The following is a 17724-nucleotide window of genomic DNA, read 5'->3' as shown; positions in this document are numbered from 1 at the left end:
ATTAAGGTGGCTTTTCAAAGGGAGAAAGTGTAGTCATCCATGAGAGGCAGAACCGACGGAGTAGATGTATGATTTATGTCTTCCTGCCCTGACGGGTGACCCTGGGAAGATTTGGGTTGCCTCTCTGTGGCAGTGCTGACCTGACTACCAGGTTTTACATTGTTGGAATATTGTGAATCCCACCAAATCCCGGATTAGAAAAGTCAAGCACACACACACTCTTCCCCTCTCCTCCTCTGAGGCCCACGCACACAGACACACACTCTTTCACTCACTCTGATTCCCCTCTCCTTCTTTGAGACAGGCAGAGACAGATACACACACTGACTTCCCTTTTCCTCCTCCCAAACACCCACAGATGCACACACACACACACACACACACAAACACTCTGCCGGTAGAGCATATGCTGCGTGCTCAGCACAGCCAAACCCCATCACTTTCCTCATTACAGGAGCTTCATGGCTTCTTAGGGCTCTGTGCTTTATCAGGGATTTTACATTTCCCAGCCTGCCACTTGACATGGCTCACCCAGCTGTCAACAATCAGGCCCTGAGAAGGGTCCAACCTCGGTCTCCAGGCTGCACCTTGACTGGAGTGGAGCACCTTGGAGCCACAGCTCCTGCTAAGCCTCCATAATTACAGGTCACCGATCTCTCGTCCGCTTCCAGCAACAGAGAGAGAGGAGGGAGAGGGACGCGCACAGGGGCCCCCGAGGATCTGATATTCCCACTAAGTCATTTGCATCCCACTCTGAGTGTGTGTGTGTGTGTGTGTGTGTGCGCGCTTGTGTGTACGTGAGGCCACGTACAGCATGAGAGAGCACATGCCTAGTTCTCGGCACAATTCCATGCATGTGCACGTTTGGTTCACATGCAATGGCACAGACCCGCATGCACGTTTGTGTCCATACGCTGCCCTGTATGCGCCTGCGTCTGTTTGTCTAATTGAGAGGTAGGCAAAAATGTTGCCTTTAAAGTTTCCAATAAATATCCTGCCCGTAATTTCAAACACCTGCCCATAAAGCCCAGAGGAATGCTAAATGAAACCAAGTTTGCAGAGGCAGTCTCCTGTCTGGGGTCTCACGTCAAGACAGCAGGATTTGTAATGGTTGTAACTAGGATTAGGCCGTCCAAGCAGAACAGGAAGCGGGAAAACAGCACAGTAACAACACACCACTTTACTACTCAAACACACCTCGAACTAACATCAAACACCCGACTTTTCATCTAGCTAGAGGTTACTCAGTGAAAATGATGCCAATGATGCAATGCAATTATTTATGTATTAATGGTTGAAGGAATGAATGAGTGGAAACATGATGTCATGCCAGAGCAGTGAGACCTCTTTAGAGGATGTGTCATGGGCTTTTACCAGTCCCGTGGTGCTGTGAAGGGGAACTGTTCCCAGAGCTCTGTCTCCCAGACTGAGATAAATATAGTCAGACAGATGATCACTGCACCCAAAACACAGCTCACTGACCCCTTCAACCCAATGACACACTAGCTAGCCACCACATTAACACGCACATGCACACACACACACACACAACATTGTGACACACACACATTCAAACACAGTCTAACATGGGGTGGGGGTTGTGATCGGGTCGGGTGCGGGAGGGAGGGAGGGAGGGGGGGGGGGGGGGGGGGGGGGAGGGAGGGAGGTTGTTGAACTTCCTCATCTTTGGGACCCAGGGCCGGGGGTGAGGAGCTGACCCCAGGGCAGGGGCTGAGAAGCTGTTGTGCCCCTTCTCTGGTTTCGATTCCCCCAAACTCCTGACGCCTTCTTCCCCCTGCACCTGTCGACCACCAATAGACCCCCTGCCCAGACCATTTCAGCACGGCAAATATATGGCCATGCTCGCTAGCCTGGCCCAGCTAATTACCACTGGCCCCAAAGGCCAGGCCAGGCCAGGCCAGGCATTTAGCTCCTGCCATGCTTAGCCCCAGTCCCTGGTAGTTGATCTCACACTCCTCTGCACAGCCTGGACTGCAGGTCCACACAGAGCCTGACAAGGTCATAGTCCACCCAGAGATTAAGCACCCCTGTCTACACGCAAGCATGAATAATAAAGCTATGACTGCAGACATGCAAGCAAACAGCAGCATGAGTCATACACACTGGTAATCCCATAGGCAGCTGCACGAAGGGCATCACGCCAGTCTATGCAGCAGCAGCAGTTGTGAAGAAAGCATGCAATATTACTCACGTACGCTAATCGGAAGCATCATTTTGCTCGCATACATCAGTTAAAACATTTATGATAAGAAGGCTTGTTTTCACTTGGTCTTTCAGTCTGTATTGAACTATGATGTGATGAACTATTTACCTAGTTAAGTTATAGGTACGATGCAATAACTTTTTTAACAAGATTGTATAATATATTTGAACCCAGTTTACAAATAATAGTAGCACAAATTATGACAAAATATGATATGCTTATTCATAAGATGCTGAATTATAATGATAGATAAAATCAACAATTCCTTCTGAATCTATGCAAATATATACAAGTTATTGGTATTTTATCTAATCATTTATATATCTCAGCCACTGAATTTCAGAGTCCCTCAATGCCAAGAAATGTGTTACGTATATTGCAATCCATTATGACTGTAACAGTTCTTCCACATACTAGGCTATCTAAAAGAGGGCGGACAATAACAAATGCCACGTGACCGACTGCAGCACTTTCAGTCTAGACAGACGGAATTGTCGACTCAAAGCATCCTCGCTGTCCCGCGGAGGAGGAGAGATGCGCCAACTGATCGTCAACACTAGGACATTACACTCCAGTCACCGGTATCTAGTAGTACAAGATAATTTTTTAAGGACATGCTAGTAAAATTGTTTAAATTGTTAAAACGATGCACAACAATGCGTTACAGCTCTTTGTAACAATCTCAGCGGTTAAGTATCCACTTCAGCCGGTCTGACGCGTTTCCAACCCCCCTCTGTTTTCTGACAGAGGAACCTGCCATTCAGGCTGAACTCGACTGTGTCACTTGTCTCACTGCAGAACATCCAGATGTGCCCACCATATCCCTGCAAACACGACACACTCGGATTTCAGGAATACCCTTTTCACAATACCAGCTCTATTCGTTACTGCGTCATTGATGTCAGATGGGAAAAAAAGTATGGCACTGCATCTGAACTTGCGTGGATGAAAGTCACGGTTTTAAAAAGCGCTCAGTCAGCACGCAACTCACTCAGTCTTCAGTGTGTCTGTCTCGCCTGCGTGGTTCTCTCCTGCATCCATCAGCGAGTATCACTTCTGAACCTGCAGCGGAGCATCCTTTAGACAAAAAGGTTCTGGACATGCAAGTCAACCCGTCCTGCGACATGTTCTGAGTTCGGACCCGTTGATGTCACTTCCTGTCAATGTACTACATAACAAACCAGTAATCCAGAAATAAAATATTATAATGAAGGTAATTTATTTCCAGTTCAAACGGCGGACGAGTTCACAAGGTCACGCAAAACAATACGTAATTGAGATTTATGCCGTCTTGACATTTGTGAACATTTAAAGTGGTACCTAACGTCTCTCCGATCATCCGGTGACACCAGCCCGTTATACTTTATATAATCTCAGTGTGATCCAGCCCTATCCCTTCCCTCACCGCAGTCGAGTTGCATTTCCTGGTGCGATGTGCGCATTTACGTTGAGGACATTATGCAATGGAGGCAGCATCATCACCTACTGTTTTCATCTAATATGCAACATTAAAGAAATAGTTCAAGTTGAAAAGCAATAATTGCAGAGAAAAAGGGAGTACTCCCCATGAATCTTAACTTTCTTATACCAAATTACATTACCTTCAAAAATGTGTCTCCTTAATGTTATGCATGTGGTCTGGTACTTAAATTATTAAAGTTTGGCCTTACATAACCGTGGCTGTTGACCGAAGTCTATCTTTACTCTGGTTCTCAGTCACCCAGATAAGTTTGCGCTGATGTACATGAACTAGAGTAAGCTGATAGAGACAGCACCCCTGGGGGCGGGAGGGGTTACATGACTGGACTTCTGGGTAATGAAGAGGAGGTGCAGGGTGGACACTTCTGGGGTGAGGGCCGGGGTCGGGGTGAGGACTGGCTGCTGTGTGATGGAGGTGGGTGAGGGCCAGGGACCCCTGGGAGCAGCCCTATCTTCTTTCCAGACCCAGGTCTCTCCTCTTTACCTTTGAACCCGGGCCCAGCAGCCTATCTCTGATCTACGATGGGGCTCCCCTTACACCCGTCCTCACGCCGGCCCCCCTGATAGATGACCATCAGCATGCCAATACTACACTGTATTTCAATTTCCTGTGCAGGTTGGAGAGGTCTTCCCAGGGTTGACTGGAGTTCAGTGGCCCAGCATGGTGCCTGTAGCCTTCACCACCCCCAAAGCAGCCCCGGCCCCGCGCCACGCAGTCCAGACCCAAACATTGAGCTGAGAACATTCCAGAACCCGGGCCCTCTCCATGTCAGCAAAACAACCCCTGCAGCCCACAGAACCCCCCCCCCCCACACACACACACACACACACACACACCATCCCTCCTTCACCAATCACGCTGCAGCACATCCCATGCTGGTGGGATCCAGAATACCTGAGTGAATAGAATCTGTTCACACGTAAGACATATTGGCTTTCGTACATGTTTTTTCTAATTAGGTATTTCTATCATAACTCAACACAAGTGTAAAGTGTAATCCAAGGGGAGTGCAGAAAGTGTATTAAAGTGGGTCCTTTTCTATACAAATACCTTGATTGGGAGAAAGGCCGGTATCATTGTTTAATCCAAAAAAAGCAAATGTTTCACTTTTTTCTCTGCTACTCTGAAGCACACATAGTGTGGCAGTTTTCTGCAGGAAAAAGAGGACTGTTATGAAACCCATAATAATGAAGCTGTGGTTCAAGTTTGACATTATTATCTGGGTCAGTTATATTTATGTTGCATGGTGGTTCAAGCAAACAGGATTATGTACATTCCTATCTATGTGACTAAAGAGGCAAATATCCAGCGTGTTTTAATGTGTGTGTGGGTGCGTGTGTGGGTGTGTGTGTTTATTATAGTGATTTGTGATTGGAGGAGGTTGTAGTGTGCCCACCACCACCACCCCCACCCCCCTTTGAGATCCGTGATTGGCTGGACTGAGTCAGGGGGCTGGAGGCAGGCAGGAAGGAAGGCTGGGAGTCAGGCAGTGCAACCTAGTGGTGCGAGAGGGGGATGGGGTGTAGGGTTCAGAATATGTTTCATACTAGCCACGCAGGCACAAATACGTACACACACACACACTGACAGACACACAAGTCTACAGAAAAAAAGTCCAACCGTCCCTACCTAAACTTCCACACCTGCAAACATAGAGTTCCAATGTGGTTGTTGTTTACTGGTGTTACATTTTTTATCTGCCAGCAACACGTGCTCTTTGTGAGCCAAACCTAGCTTAATATTGAGCCTTATTATGGCATTACATCGCATTTGATGAAACCCGTTTCCTCTCCAGCTACTGTTCCAATGAAAATATTGTATAGCCACGTCACCCCTCGATAACCCCCCTGCCCCACATTACAAAAATCGTATTTGTCAACCCCCCCCCTCCCCTCTCCCAGCCTCCATTCAACCAGGCCTGCCATCCTAGGACCAAATGGCGCTGATGGCAACTTCAAAGTCAATAGCAACAAGGCTGTTTAACCTTCAAAACAGTGACAACCTAAATAGACACAGGTTGATTCCATTGTTCCGCTATGTATTAGACCATACCTGTGCCATTGATTACCACGAACCCCAGTGAACCCTGGTGAAATGCAGCGTCAACCACCTGCCACCAAAAAACCCTGACAGGGTACAGTCACCCTGCTGTGGACCCCCTGGGATGACCCCCTCCCTCCCCAATCTACCCCCTCTCAAACTGAAGATTATCCCCCTTTCCAGATGTGTTTTTTGGGGAACGATTGAAGGGGACGGGGGGGACGGGGGGGTGGGTGGGTGGAGTCAGGCTGTTGGGTGTGGCTGGAGGCTGATTTGGGAGGGCGAGGGGGAGCATGTGTACACATTGAGAAACTCCTAAAGCAGGGTTTAGTCGGACTCTACGCTACAGGCAGAGGCACCAGTCCCCTTTGCCTGTGAGGGGATTAATAATGAATTAAGGCACCCCCAACCCCCCCTCCCCCACCTAAAAAGATATTCATGCATGCTAATGCATCCATTATTTATGGTGTGCATTCGGGCTGGCTAGTGGTGGCCGCATGCAAGTGAAGGGGGGGGGGGGGTTCTCCGCCCACGGATGGGGTTCTTGGGTTATGGAGGGAACATCCTCCCATTGTGGTGGCTTGGGTTGGGACTGGGGCTCGGGCTGAGACTGGGCGGGGGACACGGAGAGAGGTGTGTGGGGGGGGGGGGGGGGGGGGGGGGGGGGGGGGGAGGGGCTGGAGGGGCCTTACTGCCAGACAGCCAGTGCATGGGGGAGTGGGTTGCCAAGTGCAGGGGGAGGGGTGGATTAAACAAATAAATACATGATAAGAAATAATCAGGCTGGGGGAGGTACAGCTCAATGGAGACAAAGAGGCTAAGGGGGTGAGCAGGGGGCCACAGGGGGGTTAAGTCAGACCGGATTTACTGTCTGGACTGCCCAACTCTGGACCCAAATACTGGAGGGGTCGAGACAACTTTTTTTCTATCCCTTTTGGTTCATCTGTTCGGTTTGTTAATTCACATGTGGTATGTTGTACTTATTGAAGAGTTAACTAAAGCTCCTCAGCTGAGAGTCAGACAGATTTGTATGTAGAATGCATATTATGTCCCTGTGGATAGGTTTGTAAATATTGTTGGTTTATATACGGCACATGCTGGGGAAGTTCTGAAAGCAGAGATTTTACGCGAATCAACGCAGAGACCACGAAACGTCACATTTGAAGGCAAATGATCTGCGAAAGCTGTGGGCTTGACAGAGCAATGGGTAGACAGAGAGGAGAGAAGCAGAGAGCTGGAAATGGAGGGCTGGCTGGGGGGATCAGTCATGCGGGGTGGCAGGTATGCACAGATGCAGGATAGAGAGGTGGAGTGATAAGATAAGGAGAGAGGTGACACGAGGCAGGCATGTCCTCTGATCCCCATGTTAGCATAGATAGGAAGTCATGGGGATGATAGGTTCCTGGTGTGACGGAGGGGACAGGACGGGGACCATGACAACCCCCGTTTGTCTCCACAGATACCAAAGGGGCCACGCTGGCCGGCATCATGACTGCTGTCTGATACACAGGACATCACACAGCAGAACCTCCACACGATACTGGGCTCGCATTAGCTGTCTAAAACACATTTTAACTCGTTCATTTACTTAGTTCATTCCAAATACTGCGGTGTACCGATTGACCCTGAAAAACAGGGAGGTGGAGCACAGGCAGCAGAACTCTCTGCTGCCAACATGATTGATCTCCGGCGGATGGGCTCTCAGTTCACAGTGTGTAAGTCTGACTGTCAACAGAGATCAACACATCCCACCCAGGCAAGCACTGAAAGGCTAGCGACAATTCAATGTTTTCGTCTTTGGCACTTACGTGCATGAATACACATCTGTTCCATACTAGCTCATATCTGGGCTAAGAGGTTATCAGTGTGGCTTTGCCCCCCCACCTCCGCCCCCCAAAAAACAAAACTCCATGAGATCGACCCCTCTTTTTTCCTGTGTACTCTCACGAGGGTCTGTCTTTGTTTTAAATAATCTATTGTGAAAGGAAAGAATGTCTCTAACAAGGCAGTTTAGAGGAGCTAGATGAGGTAGTTTTATGAAAAAGCTTGATAAATGGATGGAATTTTGACTCTTAAACGGGTCATTCCTATCTAAATGAGGACGAACCCATTAGCATCTCCTCATTGACGGGTGCAACGCAAACATGGTTCCCGTGAATTAGCACTTGAGGCCAGACCTCCCAGAAGAGCATCTGCATTGAGCAAACATTGCAACCTTTGTTTCCCCAACAACCACAAGGTGAAACACTTAAACCCCGTCCATTTATTTTTTTTATACCCGACCTCACCACACAGGAAAATCCATAAACGCTGGAATGATGTCAAAACAGCATTGTGAGGTTTTGACAGTTTTAATTTTCCACTGTTCAAAGTGAAAACTGCTCGAGCAACATTTCCTGCTCCCCGGGGACTTTTATGACAAATGCAACAGCATCTTAATTATACATGCGACCACCGTAGTAAACGCTGGAGCATTAACTACCATCTTGTTAACATGGGGGGAAGCTGCCCTAAAAGTGCTATAAGTTGTGCTTTGTAATCCTTTCTCTCCACTCTTGTCTGCCGATTGGCACCATTTGGAGGAAATATAAAAATTAATGTGGCAGTACATACACACCCTGTGTTTGGTTTGGGCCTGGTTTGAATGAAACTAGTAGCACAGCAGGGTCTTTGGGCATGCCAGTGATCTAACTGGAACTCACATCATGTACAACACACTCCAAACTACACTCTCTTACAGTAAACCCAAGCACACACTCTCTCCAACTGTCATACACACACTCAAACACATGCATTCCAAGTGACACACTGTAACCCCCCCACACACAATGCAAGTGACACACTGTAACCCCCCCCCCCACACACACACACACACATACACACACACTCGGGCGTGCAGCTGGAGTTAGAGAGGAGTCGTCCATGTCCCTGACCTGCCCCAGGGTGTCCTCCAAGAACGCTTTGAGTCTCCTCATAATGGTGAACCTCCAACCTCCTCCAGAAGAGCCCTTCATTAGGTTTCAAAGGCTTCCTGGTTTTACATTACTGACCAAACACTCCCCAGCTGTACACAAGTGGTCACTCTCACTGAGACCTTCTGGGGCCTGGAGGGAGGGGGGAGGAGGGGGGGAGGGTTATCAGGCTCCCCCTGACGTAACCAAACATCCCAGTCAAAAGCCAAGTACCAGGAGGAATGTCATTGATGCTGATGTTTGGTTAAACAGGTCAGCTCTCCCATGTGACAGGTGTGATATTACTCACACAGCGGTGGATGGAGGCCAATGGTGTTTTCTTGTGAGCAACGCTTCAAAAAGCTCGGGCTCCGTTACAAAGAGCATCCTGGCCCATACATCCACTGGGTAAAGCATGGAAGGAGGTTGTTCAAATGTTCCCTACCGCACACTTTCTTATCAGGCTCGACCCTGTCCCTGTCATATTTCTGCCTCCCATCAAGCTGCCTGTCAGTCAGCATACTGGCAGAGGTGACCTCCGAAGGCCACAGCACCAAGAGGGTCCCCATCGACAACCCTGAAACTTTGAGATATATGACCTCATGTTAAGTGTTGAATAGGCAGAGAAAAGGTACCCTCCTGAATCCCATTATTACTACTCTCTCCATTGTTTCTCAGCCTGCCTTATGTCCCAAAAGTGGCTTTAAAAGACGTCGAGAGAAAAGAGCCCTCTGTCCTGGAATGGCCAAATCAATTATCATAGCAACTGGCTTTGCTCGTTAACATGTCAATGGTTCCTGGGCCTGCATGCATAATTCTGCTGAGTCATTGTGGTGGCCCCTGTGTTGCCCGCTGACAGGCCACCACAGGCACGGAGGCCTATTGTCATGGGCGCATCCATCTGGATCAAGGCCATTAGAGGATATTTGCACTTCCTCTGTGCCTCCTGGCTCTTTGTGACATGCAGCAGAAGGAGCAGGCTGTGCCCACCAGCACTGGGCTGATTGAGGTGCAGATTGGCCAGAGGGACAGCCAGCCCACCAGGCAGCTAGCAAGCCGACCAGTGCTCCTGTCAGCCCCTGTGATGGACAGAGACAGGCTGATGGTTGGCCGGAGGACCCCAGGCTCCCAGGGCGATTGATGGGACAGTGTGAGGAAGGGAAATGCCCCGGCCTCCCCCCATTGTCCCTCGGGGATGTCGGAGGCTGGAGCTCTGTGTCAGAGGTTCGGCAACATAGCACACTTCTGTTGTCAGCCACTGAGGACATACAACTGCCCCCTCCTTGTGAACACACTGACACAAGCACTCACGGACACACACACGTACACACAGGCTCAGACACACTGACATGCACACCCGTGCACTAGAACAGGCTACAGCAGAAAGCTGACAGTGTTTGGAGAAAAGGCTAACCGACTGCTTTTGAATAAAACATGAGTGAATGTAGACTTTACAGTTTCTTGATAGTGACCATATCAGTGCAAAGGATTCCTATGTACATGACTGGTGGTTTGGAGACAGACGGAATACGCTGCTGCTGGTAAAGATAGGCTTGGTGTAACTTCACCCAGCTCTCCACTGTCTTCACTGAGGCCTTAGATGCCCTTCCATGCACACAGCGTGTCTGCATGTTAGAGTGTGTATGTATACATTTGCGTGTATGTGTGTGTGTGTGTGTGTGCATGCGTTCATGTACTCTATGTGTGTGTGTATGTGTGTGTGCGCAGGTGAAATGGCTTCCAATAAAAAGTGATTATCTGGTAATAGTATAAGCACATATCCTTTTACTCCCAGGGCAAACATGTCTTTGGGCCACGTAGAGTAGAGCCAATTCTGCATGAACACATAAACATGGAAAGCTGTCAATCCATATCTTCCCACATGTAACCTATACTCCTGTCCCTGACCAGGCAACCTCGCCGAGCTGTGTTGGAATGCTGACAAGACGGAGATAGAAATCTTGATTTGATTAAGCACCAGGGTGGAGGGCTTGGGCGCCGGAGCCAAGGAACAGGCGGGCGGGCAAAGTTGTTGGGTAGGCGGGGGCGGGGGCGACTGGTGAGAGGGTGAGTGGAGGGGTGTAGGAGGGGGCAAGGGGGGTACCTGTGGGCCCGGCTCCTACTGGGAGTAATTTGGAGCAGACTGCTCCCAATGTGTTCATTAGGTTGTGATTGGGGCTGCGCGCAGGTGGGGAGGGCTTGCCCTGCCTGACGCTGAATAGTCCTGATTGTGCTCAGCATAAAACGCCATCTGTTTCAGCGGGGGAGAGAGGGAGAGGTAGGGGGTTACTACTGGGGAAAAAGTCAGCTCTTTTTTGATTTTGAGCGATTTGGTTGACGGTGAAGGGAGTGGGGAAATGGGAGAGAGAGAGAGAGAGAGAGAGAGAGGGAGGGAGAAAGAGCGAGGAGAAGTGAGCGTGATAGAGAGCGGGGAGAGGAAGACCACACCGTGTGCAACTGTCTCTAATTCTTGCCTTTTTCTTAAAGTGTAACTCAGATCATCATTTTTGGTGACTGTTACCCTTCTACGCGGCGAATGCAAAGCCGAAAAACATAGACGCCAAAAATCGTGCCAAACATTTATGCTGCCTTCCATTAAGCCTCACCAAGCCGGACACCACAGTTTGAGAGAGGAGCTAAAATGGCGTCGGCTCCCGAGCGAGCCTGGTTAGCGGGTTGGGAACCAGTGAGAGCCCAGGGCGGATGAGACAAGGGGATTGACTGTAGCATGGCAGAGTTCATTATTGGGTCGCCAGCCCCAAATCTGGGGATGTTTTTTCGTTAATCCTTTTTTCTCCTCTCAAAAACCAGTTGTACACACACTAATCTACATGCTTATGCACAAACGTAGCCCCATCTCCATACACCCTAAGCCCCTGCAAACACATCCATTGAACTTCCCGACCCTCAGTCTCGCTGTTACATACCCGGCAAATGCAAAACAAAACCCAAATATATTTTTTCTACTCTTTTATTTCAGATGTGTCTTTCTTTTTTTTCTTCAGTTTTTTTTCTCTCTCACTCCAGGACCCTGGGAAGAAAGAAAGGGAGCGGAGGAGTAGAAGAGGGCCACTGCTCGCCGCTCGACTTTTGAAGCGTCTTTATCGGGCCTGGCAGCGCGGTCCTGCGTGTCCAAGCCTTGCCGTGCTTTTCATCCTTTGTGCCGTCCAAGGTGTGTCCAATGCGCCAGGGCTTTGTGCGGGCAGGGAGACGACACATCGCATTCAGGCTTCTGTCTCTAGCGGGGGTTGGGATGGGGGGGGGGGACAAAAAGCCAACTTATAGAAGGCCCCGGTGCTTCAAAGCTGAGATGCACAAAGGCTTATGCAGCGTTACTTCATGCAGAGTTGTGCCAGATGTAATTGCGGGGTTCCCGGAGATAGGGAATCACATGCAATGCCTGGCCCCGCCCCTGACACCATGAAAGGGCCACAGCTAAGAGGCTTCAACTGCAACGGCGACTGAAAAAAAGAGAAAAGTTTGCCTCACTTTGATTCACCATAAACAAGTGAGTAAATAAGCTATCCTTAAGGCCCCACTACAAATCCACCACTTGCTGATTCGAATAGGCAATTTCATGCATTGAGCTTGATAGATGCTGGCTGAATGGCTGCCTGCAACAGACACCAGGCGGGGTAGAACGCCAGCAGACGACAAGCGATTCCCCTCCCTCCTCCTATCTCCGCCATCGTTTTCTGCGGCAGGCTCTTTCAAGTCTAAATGGAGCTTTCTCCAGAAAATGATGTGGATTCATTGTTAATAATCTCAACGGTTGGCTGTGTGACTGAGGCATGGGACTCTGGGACATGTAGGCCGCAGAAGACAGAACTTCTGATCAACCTGCCTCGTCTCCCTCTGTTTCCTGTGGCCTCCTGTGGAGATGGAAGGGTGTGGAGCGTGCATCTCTAAGTATGTTCCTTGGCACCAACACCGGTAGCGTTTGGGAGACAGGTAAAGGGGTGCACACTGTGCCTTTGTAGTGTGTGTGTATGTGGGTGTGTGTATGTGGGTGTTTGGATGAACGGTGATGGTTGTGGAGGAAGGGGCGGTGCCAGCACTGAAGGTCTGCAGATGGGGGTTCCCCCCGGAGTGGGAGGGGCAGAAACACGCCCGGCGTTGTCGGAGGCAGAGGCGAATGCTTTGTTTACCAACATGGCACCGGCTCCGTCTTTGCTCGGTGTGTCAGGAACCCTACAAGGCACGGCCATTGTCTCCTCGCGTCTCATCCTCACAGCTTGCCACCGGAGCCACGGTAATGACCAAAGTGTCCACATGCACAAGGTTAAGGGTCACAGTTTTCACAGGATTGGACTTTCGCAAGGTTAAGTCGCCAAAAATGGGGCCTCGTTCTGTGACGAGAACACACGCCGCAAAGGTGCCATCCTGAAGGAGGTAGACATGATCATGTGCCCTGCCTGGTGAAGGCCTCTGCCCTCGACACTCTGGCCTGCTTCGAGACAGTGCCGGGGAGCTGACCTCCTGGCATGTCCTATTCTGGGCCAGCGGGATGTACAAAGGCGCTCTATGGCGGAATGAAATCTTCCCCCTGATTAGAGTGGAAATGAAGGATCCCGTGTATATCCAAGCGATATTAAATGGCACCTGTCAGTGCAGGGGCGCTAAAGCCTCGCCTGGTTCTCCTTTGCATATCAATGAGGAGGTGCCTGTATGAAACAGAATAATTCATCCGCCTGTATTGCCCTACTAACATCACTTTCAATGGAGGGAGACGCAGCCTGCCGCACTGACCCATGCACGGGTTCAAAAAAAAGAAAACGACAAAATGGAGGCGCCATGCAGAGCGGTTACATAGCATGGTGGGTCGCACGCAGAAAGAAGCAGGAACTACGCCCACGCCATGTTCCGTAACGACCGCCATTACTGCAGATGGCTGGAAACGAGGACGAAAGTGACTCACTAAAAAGGGAGCGTCACATTTAGCGTGTACATTGTGACACGCTTGGCAGAGTACAATGCAATAGAAGGCATACAGTGTCGGGAAGTTGCAGGTGTAGGTCACTGTGGAGTTGAAGCTTGGAAACACACTGCTGCAGTCAATGTCCACATTCGACTTTCCACCCTGTGACAGGCCTGCAGAGCCAAACACAGACCCAGTCTGGGGGCACAGTACAAAGCACAGCAGGTCTCAAGGGTCAGACTGTCCCAAGGCGACCACTGGTCTCATCCCTAAACCTAACTCCCCCTCTCACAGGCCCCCTACTGACCCAGCCCTCATCACTGAGTGGGCCCCAGCGGCCTTGCCCAACCCCCTGGGTCCTCTCCAATAGTCAGGTAGGGTGAGGAGGGTATGTGGGTGGGTCATCTGGAGCCCCCGGTACGTGACCGCCTGGTGAGGGGTGTCACAGGCCAGGACAGGGACCCAGCAGGGAGAGGTGGGGGGATGTGGCCAGGCCTACACACAGCCACTTCCTCAGTATTTCATAAAAGCCCTTCACACATTTTGGAGAAATTCAAAGAAGAGCAAGGGAGGGTTTCACCCCATGAGAGACAATTAGTCCCAACCCAAGCAGCCTTGCTACCAGGGTCTTTACACCCACCATAGACAGTCCTTCGCCCTAGTCAGCTCTGCTTTACACAACAAGAGGAACTCTGTTGATGTGTTTTGTCTTTGTTTACTGTGAGTTATTAAATATTTAATTCATAGGTGTTGACCACAGTGGGTAAAAAACAACAACTTTGAAACCAGAGAATTACACAGGAGGCAGAGCAGAAAATGTAAAAGGAAAAAAAAGGGAAGTCTACTATACCACTATCAAAAACAATTGATCTGCCTGTGAACGTGTTTATCTGGCCTGATAAAGGATGGGGTTCAAATCGTTGAGGCAGCTAATCCAAATCTCCTTCTCCTTGTCTGACCAATCAACCAGAGATAACGTCTCTCTCTCTTCCTCTTGCATCTCTCTATTCTCTCTCTAGCTGTCCACTCTCTATCATAGAGAGATCCACTCTGACCTCCTCTGGAAAAAAGGCAACAAACCAGCCTTCAGTCCCATGTCTGATTGATACCTGAGGTTACAGAACAGACTGATCTTCAAACCTCCTCAACCATGCAATTTATCAGTGAAAAAGGATAGAAAAACTGAAACTGCAATACGGTCTAAATACCTTAATGGAAGAGTATTAGATGTTTTAGCGTGGGATGAGGCGATTAAACATGTGCATACATAACATGTTGGGGCTGGTATCCCCTGCTGGTAGAAGGCTCGACAAAGCCTCACTAACAGGAATACCTCGGGGATCGCTAATGATTAATTAGCTTGTGTCATTAAGTGAGGCAAATGTCACCCTAGCTTCCTGGGGAAGCTGTCACACCACGTGCACTTGCTTGTCTCCCAGAGGAGCTCCAGGGAGCTGGACTCATTTACCAGGCAAACTCTGACATCTAGTGGCCAGATACAGAACTACAACATCATCTCTTAGACTTAGATTTGTTTAAAATCCAGTCCACATTAAAAAGAAAACATGAAAATATGATGCCTTTTCTAACAGATAACACAAATAGCTCTATCTTTCACATGTTAACTGACAATGGTTTTGGGAACTGCAGACATAAAAATGCTAGATAGGACTAATCCCTGGTTTAAGAGGCTCACAAGCACAGGATGAGGTGACCCCTGACCTCTAAGTGTCATTCACCCCGCCAGTAATGCAAGAATTAGACGAATTCAATTCCAACACCAGCATGGTATCATCCCATCCACCCTTACATCTAAAGATAGCATGTTATCAAAAAGTTCTTACCGGAATTAACGATATCCACTGTTGTCTGGGAGCACACACTTGTTGCAAAGCCAGAGGAGCTAACTATTCTCCCTATAAAAAGAAGGGAGAACATTTCAACAACACTATCTCATTTGTTTTTCATATCCAGTTTGTCCACTGGAACACTCTGAAATGGAGGTCAGTGTTTGCATCTGGCCTGTTAGGAGAGGAGTGAGAAGGGCCCTCTCTCTGAATGAGGGTGAGAGGGCTGAGTTGGTATCCAGGGAGAAGCATTGAACACACAACCCAGAAAAGATTCACACAGCACAGACACGTTCATACAATACACACCAACACACCTAAACTCCCTCTCTCTCTCTTGCACACACACACACACAAACACTCACTAACACTCTCTTGAACTCGGACTCACGCACGCACATATAAAAGCACACCTGTCAGTGCCTTTCCACTGTGTGAGCACAAGCAAAAGAGTCTGGTCCTCTCTCAGACTCTCTCTATGTGGTAGTTCCATGTCTGTTTTATTAAAGCAAAACCATTCATTTCCCTTTTTTTCTAACCTGTAACCCTGAAATAATGGCATGAGCAATTTTCACATTTATGCACTCCCTCTCTCCCCCTTTTCCCTCTCTCTCCCTCTCTCTCTCTCTCTCTCTCTCTCAATCTCTCTCTCTCTCTCTCTTTCTCTCTCTCTGTCTCTCACACACAAACACACCCACACATTCTTATCCTAAATCTGACCCCTGTGGCTTCGGTATACTGTGGGGGCTGTCCCTAATCTGCCTTTGAGGCTGCTGGGCGCTTTACTAGCATTGCAGATATTACAACAAGGACGTGGTTCTTTAAATATCTGTAAACGTATACAACTGACCATGTCAAAGGTATTCCAAAAGTGCATGAAGTGACTATTGACTAAAAAATTACTAAATTTAAGTGGATGTGTGTCTTTAGACAACTGTTTTGGAGTGATCTAGGAGAGAAACAGACAGCAGTATGTGTGTGTGTGTGTGTGTGGCCTGAGGCCTCTCCAGGAGCCTCCAGCGATTGTGTCTGTCCGCTGCCCTGTGACGTCCACTTCCAGGGAAGTTTGTCCAATAGAAAGATTTAATTAAAGTGCACTTTGCTCCAGAGTGGTATTCTCTCTTTGCAAGTCTGCACCACAACACCGCTTGTCTCAAATTAATTAGATTGGGGCCTTGGGTGGCGGAGCAGGCAGATCTTCAATGGTCAAAAGGAAGAGCTGTCCGTCTGTGAATGGGGGCTCCCATCTTAGAGGACACTTTATTTTTCTACACTTGAGGTTTGTTGTCTTTTGTGACCATTATCCCCTTTCACCATTTGCTTTCATGCAGCTGTGGCCCTGCTTAAAACACTCTTTGTGCCTGCACCATGAATACAGGGAATGGGTCCATGGCAGGTAGCCCTTATAGCAAGTTAATCTTCTGAAAGAGCCTCATACAAGTACTTTTAAATTCTGTCTGGGCCACAGAGGGCTCATCATCAATCGGACACTTCTCTCCTTTGTGGTGACGGCCCTCTCCCGTGAATGTAAAGCCCCCAGACGGTAACAATGGCTGCCAAGTGTGGCAAAGTAATCACAGTCTGGGGAAAACACAAGTAATTACTTCTAAACTGTTTGGACTCTGGAGACAAATACCATTGTGAGAGCAGGAAAAGTGAATAGGTCCCTTTCAGTAGTGCTGGTTTCCACTCTCACCCGGAGAAACCTCTTGTTTATCTGTCAGTTTGTAGGGATTCAGTGTTCTCCCGACTACTAGTGTTGTTGTATTGCCTTTTAGCACTAGATGGTGATATTGAGCTATGATTCTGTGAATTCAGGCATCCAATTTTACCACAAATCATCAAACATATGGCTCTCTCTCTTTTCCCTCCTACTCTACACTGGTGTGACGGTATTTGTGAAGCCTGTGAATGAGGAAAGCCTTGCTTTCCAAAAGACTACTTCCCATAACACTTACAGTGGGATGCCAATGCAATGTTTGAAAAGTATTTACCACAAGCAGCCAGGGATGTCTCATGGTGTACCTGAAGAAAGACTTGAGAAAACTGTTTCCCTCTGTGATGTCAGCCAGTGTCAGTGATGTAAGGGGAAATAATCTTTCAGACAACAAACAGACACCGGCGACCTTTGACCCCTTTATCCACTGACTTGCCCAGTGAACCAGAAGGTCACCAGAGGACAAGTTGGTTCAAATCCAGATTGTGAGCTATAATCACGACCACACATTAGCAAGCATTAGTGTTATCAGACTGGTTTAAATCTT

Source organism: Hypomesus transpacificus, chromosome 1 (assembly GCF_021917145.1).
Source record: "Hypomesus transpacificus isolate Combined female chromosome 1, fHypTra1, whole genome shotgun sequence".
Lineage (NCBI taxonomy): Eukaryota > Metazoa > Chordata > Actinopteri > Osmeriformes > Osmeridae > Hypomesus > Hypomesus transpacificus.
Note: the sequence above shows the minus strand (reverse complement) of the source record.